The sequence below is a fragment of the Schistocerca serialis genome, unplaced genomic scaffold (assembly GCF_023864345.2).
Source record: "Schistocerca serialis cubense isolate TAMUIC-IGC-003099 unplaced genomic scaffold, iqSchSeri2.2 HiC_scaffold_1192, whole genome shotgun sequence".
NCBI lineage: Eukaryota > Metazoa > Arthropoda > Insecta > Orthoptera > Acrididae > Schistocerca > Schistocerca serialis.
The window spans coordinates 382,501-390,000 of record NW_026047395.1 but is presented as its reverse complement, the minus strand read 5'-3'; the positions used below and the strand labels follow the sequence as shown (position 1 = coordinate 390,000).

The 7,500-nt window shown below is 52.2% G+C and overlaps 1 non-coding gene across 1 annotated transcript in view; it reads right to left on the bottom strand.

Annotated features, from left to right (window-relative positions):
- LOC126434589 (small subunit ribosomal RNA) overlaps positions 1-1,294 on the bottom strand; it is a 1,910-nt gene extending 616 nt beyond the window's left edge. Inside the window, exon 1 of the ribosomal RNA XR_007579340.1 lies at positions 1-1,294. This exon is cut by the window's left edge and continues 616 nt beyond it. This is a non-coding gene — a ribosomal RNA (small subunit ribosomal RNA).
- Between the last annotated feature and the right edge of the window lie 6,206 nt (positions 1,295-7,500).

Here is a 7,500-nt window from a genome sequence, read left to right as displayed (position 1 = left end):
GTTGAGTCAAATTAAGCCGCAGGCTCCACTCCTGGTGGTGCCCTTCCGTCAATTCCTTTAAGTTTCAGCTTTGCAACCATACTTCCCCCGGAACCCAAAAGCTTTGGTTTCCCGGAGGCTGCCCGCCGAGTCATCGGAGGAACTGCGGCGGATCGCTGGCTGGCATCGTTTATGGTTAGAACTAGGGCGGTATCTGATCGCCTTCGAACCTCTAACTTTCGTTCTTGATTAATGAAAACATACTTGGCAAATGCTTTCGCTTCTGTTCGTCTTGCGACGATCCAAGAATTTCACCTCTAACGTCGCAATACGAATGCCCCCGCCTGTCCCTATTAATCATTACCTCGGGTTCCGAAAACCAACAAAATAGAACCGAGGTCCTATTCCATTATTCCATGCACACAGTATTCAGGCGGGCTTGCCTGCTTTAAGCACTCTAATTTGTTCAAAGTAAACGTGCCGGCCCACCGAGACACTCACTCAAGAGCACCCTGGTAGGATTGCAACGGGGTCCGCCTCGGGACGCACGAGCACGCACGAGGCGCGTCGCACGCCTTCGGCTCGCCCCACCGGCAGGACGTCCCACGATACATGCCAGTTAAACACCGACGGGCGGTGAACCAACAGCGTGGGACACAAATCCAACTACGAGCTTTTTAACCGCAACAACTTTAATATACGCTATTGGAGCTGGAATTACCGCGGCTGCTGGCACCAGACTTGCCCTCCAATAGATACTCGTTAAAGGATTTAAAGTGTACTCATTCCGATTACGGGGCCTCGGATGAGTCCCGTATCGTTATTTTTCGTCACTACCTCCCCGTGCCGGGAGTGGGTAATTTGCGCGCCTGCTGCCTTCCTTGGATGTGGTAGCCGTTTCTCAGGCTCCCTCTCCGGAATCGAACCCTGATTCCCCGTTACCCGTTACAACCATGGTAGGCGCAGAACCTACCATCGACAGTTGATAAGGCAGACATTTGAAAGATGCGTCGCCGGTACGAGGACCGTGCGATCAGCCCAAAGTTATTCAGAGTCACCAAGGCAAACGGACCGGACGAGCCGACCGATTGGTTTTGATCTAATAAAAGCGTCCCTTCCATCTCTGGTCGGGACTCTGTTTGCATGTATTAGCTCTAGAATTACCACAGTTATCCAAGTAACGTGGGTACGATCTAAGGAACCATAACTGATTTAATGAGCCATTCGCGGTTTCACCTTAATGCGGCTTGTACTGAGACATGCATGGCTTAATCTTTGAGACAAGCATATGACTACTGGCAGGATCAACCAGGGAGCTGCGTCAACTAGAGCTGAGCAGCCGGCCGCCCGGGAGTGTGTCCCGGGGGCCCGCGCGAACACGCAAGCGTCCGCTCGATTATTCTGCAAACAGGAGGAGGCTGAGCTCCCCTGCACAATACACCTCGAAACCCTCTCAGGTCCCGGCGGCGCGCAGCGCCGTCCTAAGTACTTGGTCGGGTTCGAGAGAGGCGCAATCGCCCGGAGTTTGGCGAGTAGACGCTTTAGGTGCGACCACCCGTGCTCCCAACTGAGCTTGCCGCTGCCGACAGAGGCCCGGGAGCGTGCTGTCGTGGCATTGCCGGCGGGAGACAACACGCGCCACCTACGGTGACCGGCAGCTCCAACGCCAGCGCCACAGAAGGACAAAAGCCCCACTTGGGTGCCGAAGCGAACTCTCCCAGCACAGCGCACGCGCCAACACGTCCGCACAGCTGCGATACAAACCACCTGCGAGAACCGCAGAGGCGACCGAGCAGCAGACGGCGTCGCGGCGCCGAGCGCCGGGCGGCGGCGCATCCTCAGCGCGCACAGTCCTCAATCGGACCAGCACACTGCAGATGTCCACCGCGCTTCGCACCGGGCCCGCGAGGACCTACTTTGGCCGCACGGCGCCGCGTGCAGGGTGCGCCGGCGCGCAGCTGCGCCGCCTGCCGCCTCCGTCGGCCGGCGCGCCTGCCACTGGCCGCCCCCACCAGCCGGCTGTAGCGCGTGCGCCCACGCACCGCGCGGCCAGCACGCCGGGAGGCCCCCCCTCACCGGCCGGGGTCGGTCCCACCCAGCCACCGCCGCGTATCGCTTCACACCCAGATGCCATTCACGTTCGTGGGCATGGTGGGTATCGCTGAAACAACCGGTTGGTAGCTCAACCGATCGTCGCCATCACTGATTTACCTCTAGCGAGAACAACCGCACCACAACGGTTTACCAGTTGTTCATTTGCGTAACGTCACCAGCAAACGTAGACGTCCATCGCCATTTGCAAATTCAACGATTGTTGCATGCCTGTGTCAGGTGTCACGACACACTATGTCTGCCCACATACACGCAACAACATGTGCACGCTTCGCGAACACGTGGAAGGTGGCCCCCGTACGTATGCGATGTCCATTGCGCGAACGACTGTCAACCGGCCTCTGTCGCATGTCGCAGATGTGGAACGCAGTGCACCATGCTGTCACGGTGTGTGAGAAGAGACGACTACGTCTGACAACACGCGCCACTACATCAACAGACGGCTCATGCTGATCGCCATCCAGGGCATACCACACTGCAATCCGGCTCTTATAGGGAGACGACATGTAGCTGAGTGCACAACAGTTGGACCGCATGGGTCGCCGTTGTTGGCGCAGTCGTTGTACGGTCACATGTACCACGATGTATCATTCAGTACATGAGGACCAATGTGCAGTACAGTGTGTGATTTGGACGTACAACATCAGCAGACAGTTGACACAGGCCGTACCACAGCGTAGGCTAAGTGCTTCGCCATGCGAATGCCAATGAACAACTGCGAAGGGCATTGAGCATGTACGTCCTGCTGCCATCCACATTACAGTGTATCGCTGCAAGGTGTTTAACATGAAGCGATACACTGGGGACCAGGCAGTGCGAGTAGCAAACTATATTGCGGGGGTTGCAGGTAGGCAACACTACACTAATTTAACGCGTCGTATGACAATTACAGAGCGGGTTAAGGCCCAACGTGTGTTGGGTTAAGGCCCAACGTGTGTTGGGTTAAGGCCCAACGTGTGTTGGGTTAAGGCCCAACGTGTGTTGGGTTAAGGCCCAACGTGTGTTGGGTTAAGGCCCAACGTGTGTTGGGTTAAGGCCCAACGTGTGTTGGGTTAAGGCCCAACGTGTGTTGGGTTAAGGCCCAACGTGTGTTGGGTTAAGGCCCAACGTGTGTTGGGTTAAGGCCCAACGTGTGTTGGGTTAAGGCCCAACGTGTGTTGGGTTAAGGCCCAACGTGTGTTGGGTTAAGGCGCAACGTGGGTTGGGTTAAGGCGCAATATAGGTTGGGTTAAGGCGCAATATAGGTTGGGTTAAGGCGCAATATAGGTTGGGTTAAGGCGCAATATAGGTTGGGTTAAGGCGCAATATAGGTTAGGTTAAGGCGCAATATAGGTTGGGTTAAGGCGCAATATAGGTTAGGTTAAGGCGCAATATAGGTTAGGTTAAGGCGCAATATAGGTTAGGTTAAGGCGCAATATGGGTTAGGTTAAGGCACAATATGGGTTAGGTTAAGGCACAATATGGGTTAGGTTAAGGCACAATATGGGTTAGGTTAAGGCACAATATGGGTTAGGTTAAGGCACAATATGGGTTAGGTTAAGGCACAATATGGGTTAGGTTAAGGCACAATATGGGTTAGGTTAAGGCACAATATGGGTTAGGTTAAGGCACAATATGGGTTAGGTTAAGGCACAATATGGGTTAGGTTAAGGCACAATATGGGTTAGGTTAAGGCACAATATGGGTTAGGTTAAGGCACAATATGGGTTAGGTTAAGGCACAATATGGGTTAGGTTAAGGCACAATATGGGTTAGGTTAAGGCACAATATGGGTTAGGTTAAGGCACAATATGGGTTAGGTTAAGGCACAATATGGGTTAGGTTAAGGCACAATATGGGTTAGGTTAAGGCACAATATGGGTTAGGTTAAGGCACAATATGGGTTAGGTTAAGGCACAATATGGGTTAGGTTAAGGCACAATATGGGTTAGGTTAAGGCACAATATGGGTTAGGTTAAGGCACAATATGGGTTAGGTTAAGGCACAATATGGGTTAGGTTAAGGCACAATATGGGTTAGGTTAAGGCACAATATGGGTTAGGTTAAGGCACAATATGGGTTAGGTTAAGGCACAATATGGGTTAGGTTAAGGCACAATATGGGTTAGGTTAAGGCACAATATGGGTTAGGTTAAGGCACAATATGGGTTAGGTTAAGGCACAATATGGGTTAGGTTAAGGCACAATATGGGTTAGGTTAAGGCACAATATGGGTTAGGTTAAGGCACAATATGGGTTAGGTTAAGGCACAATATGGGTTAGGTTAAGGCACAATATGGGTTAGGTTAAGGCACAATATGGGTTAGGTTAAGGCACAATATGGGTTAGGTTAAGGCACAATATGGGTTAGGTTAAGGCACAATATGGGTTAGGTTAAGGCACAATATGGGTTAGGTTAAGGCACAATATGGGTTAGGTTAAGGCACAATATGGGTTAGGTTAAGGCACAATATGGGTTAGGTTAAGGCACAATATGGGTTAGGTTAAGGCACAATATGGGTTAGGTTAAGGCACAATATGGGTTAGGTTAAGGCACAATATGGGTTAGGTTAACGCGCAATATAGGTTAGGTTAAGGTACAATATGGGTTAGGTTAAGGTACAATATGGGTTAGGTTAAGGCACAATATGGGTTAGGTTAAGGCACAATATGGGTTAGGTTAAGGCACAATATGGGTTAGGTTAAGGTACACATTGTTGTAAGGAAAGGTGTATTGGGGGGGGGGGGGGGCGGCGGCGGCGGCCGGTTTGTTGATTGTGATTATAGTAAGTGGATGCCTGCGGCATGATCTGATTTGCCACGTCAGGATGCACCTTTGGCTCATGACAGGCGGCGCTCTGATTCCATGCTTGTGGCAGACCTGTGTCTTTCATTGCTGCCATTGTTTGTGTGCTGTGACAGGAGGCAGTATTGTGATGTTGGGTGTACCCCTGTGTAGGACATGTGTGGATGTTGGTGGCTTAGCTGAGCAATGGTGGTTGTCGGAAGGGTGGGATATTCTGTTTTGTGAGCGGACCTCCCGGTCTGGTTATGATAGTGTGGATTGTCTAATGTGGCGGAGAGGATGCACTGGGTGTTGTTCCATGCTGGTGCTTACATATTGTCTCTGTGCCTGTTACAGGCAGAGAGTAGTGCGTGATAAGAGTGTCTGGTTGACGTGTGGTTGTGATTGTGAGCAGAGTCTTTCAGCATGTATACGGACAGTTGTATACATTATCTGTATTTTGATGGCTCTATCTATTACTAATCAGCGCCGTGTATACGTTTCATCCGGTTCCAGTCGAAACTGTTGTATCTCTGTACATTAGTGACACGGCGAGGCCGCCATGTAGTTACTCGTCTCGGCAGCTTCCACCGGTGTATGGCAAATGATTATAAGGAATCAGTCTAGTCGTCAATACGGATAGTGTGACGTCACATGTTGGGGTGGGGGACGCTGCGCCCTTCCGGTGGGTCATGGCCTAGAAAGACTCTTCCCACGCAGGGGGGCTTGGACTGTCATTGACCCTTCCGAGTAATATACTTGCCGTACGTTTTTGCGACTGCGAGTGCAACGCTCACCGGTACCGACATGGATGGAGCGCCTCCTAGCTGACCGCTGAGCATCTGCATTCGTACAGAGAGCAACGCGATCGCGTCTGTAGCTCGTAAGTGGTACAGCTCGCAGCTCATGTATAGGGACATTCGGATATGTCGTCTCGATTATAATGGCTCTGCATCATTTACTAATCAGCGCCCTGTGTGTACTAATTCTGGTTCCACTCAAGTTTTGCTGTTCTATTCCTGTTCAACAGTAGAACGGCGGCTCCACTACGTAGGTACTTCTCTCGGCAGCTTCCCCCGGGTATGGCAATTAATTACAGACAGTTTGTGTACAGACTAGTGCCGGTGTGTTGTGACAATGTCACAGGTCAGGGGTGGGGGAAGCTACGCCCTGCCAAATAGGTGGGTCAGGGCTCGGAAAAACTCTCCCCACACTGGGGGCTCGGACCCTCATTACTCTTCCGAGTAATATATTGAGGAGCGCACTTAGCCATTGCCCCGAGTCTTGGCGACTGCGAGTGCAACGCCCACGGGGACCGACGTGGACGGGGCGCCTCCTAGCTGATCACTCAGCATCGGAATCCGTACAGTGAGTTACGCGATCGAGTCTGTAGCTCGTAATTAGTACAGCTCGCAGCTGGCCAGGCTTACCCACTGTCGAGCCCGGGCACCCTCAGGCTCACCAGTTCTACCCAGCTACACCCGAGTTAGCCACAGGTTCTAGGCCATAAAGCCAAGTCCCAGATGTTCGGGACTCGGACCAAAAATGTTTACTACTCGTGTTGGCTTTAGTCCCACCACGTTAGACGAGTAACCGCCGAGGACATTTTAATTCGGGTCCTCTACTGCACATCTCTTACTGCCTGAGTCGCCTGTTGCCCTGTCGAGACATCAACCAGGGATAAGGTAGAAAACAGGCAGTTTTATAGGTAGCTGCCGTGCGGTCTGCCAAGGGGCTCATCGTATCTCCCGTAGGAGAACTTGGATACTAGTTCACGCGTGAACCGACACCTCCGACGACTACCCCAGCAGCTACCCCATGGTTCCCTTATTAGGTACTCGTTTTTACAAGATGTCTCTTGTCACACAGACGAGTTTCTGTCCGAGGTCGCAACGCGATCCTCTACCACACATCTCCTACTACCGGAAAGCGCCCGTTGCCCGTGGGTTCTACCTTTTGAGGCGCGGGATTGGGTAGCTTTCGGCAGTTTTGTGAGTAAACGCCGTGTGGTCTGCCAAGGGACATCGCCGTTACCACACAGGGTTCGGATACTAGTTCACGCCACCACGTGAACCGACACCTCAGACGGCTATCCCAGCGTTTACCGCTTTTTTGCGTGGTCTTTTACCACCACGCTACTCGTGTTAGCAAGACTCCTCTTGCAGCCAGAGACGAGTTACGGCCGATGCCACCATACGCGGCCCTCTACTGCATTACTGATCTGCCAGTCTCGCCCTTTACCGCCTAGCGCATGTGAGCTAGGGATCGGGTAGAAACATGACAGTTCTAAGGGTAGTTGCCATGCAGTCTGCAGGGTAACATCGTGGCCAAAGGCTCTCGGTTACTAGTGATTCCCACGCTGAAAAACGTGGCCCGACTTCCTCAAACGATGGCCCTGGACAACAACCCTATATTACCATGGACTGGTCTGGCACCACCTATTCAACATATTCGGTAGCAACCCTCCACTACAGAGGGTCCCATACAGTCACTTATTCAGCATATTCGTGACGACCTCCCACTACAGGAGACCGGACCCTTACCAACTCCTGTTTGCCCCCGACAGCAAAAGGGGACTTACTACAAGGTCGGCAGGTATCCTGCATGACACTGCCTGTTCAATATATTCGGCAGCAACCCTCCACT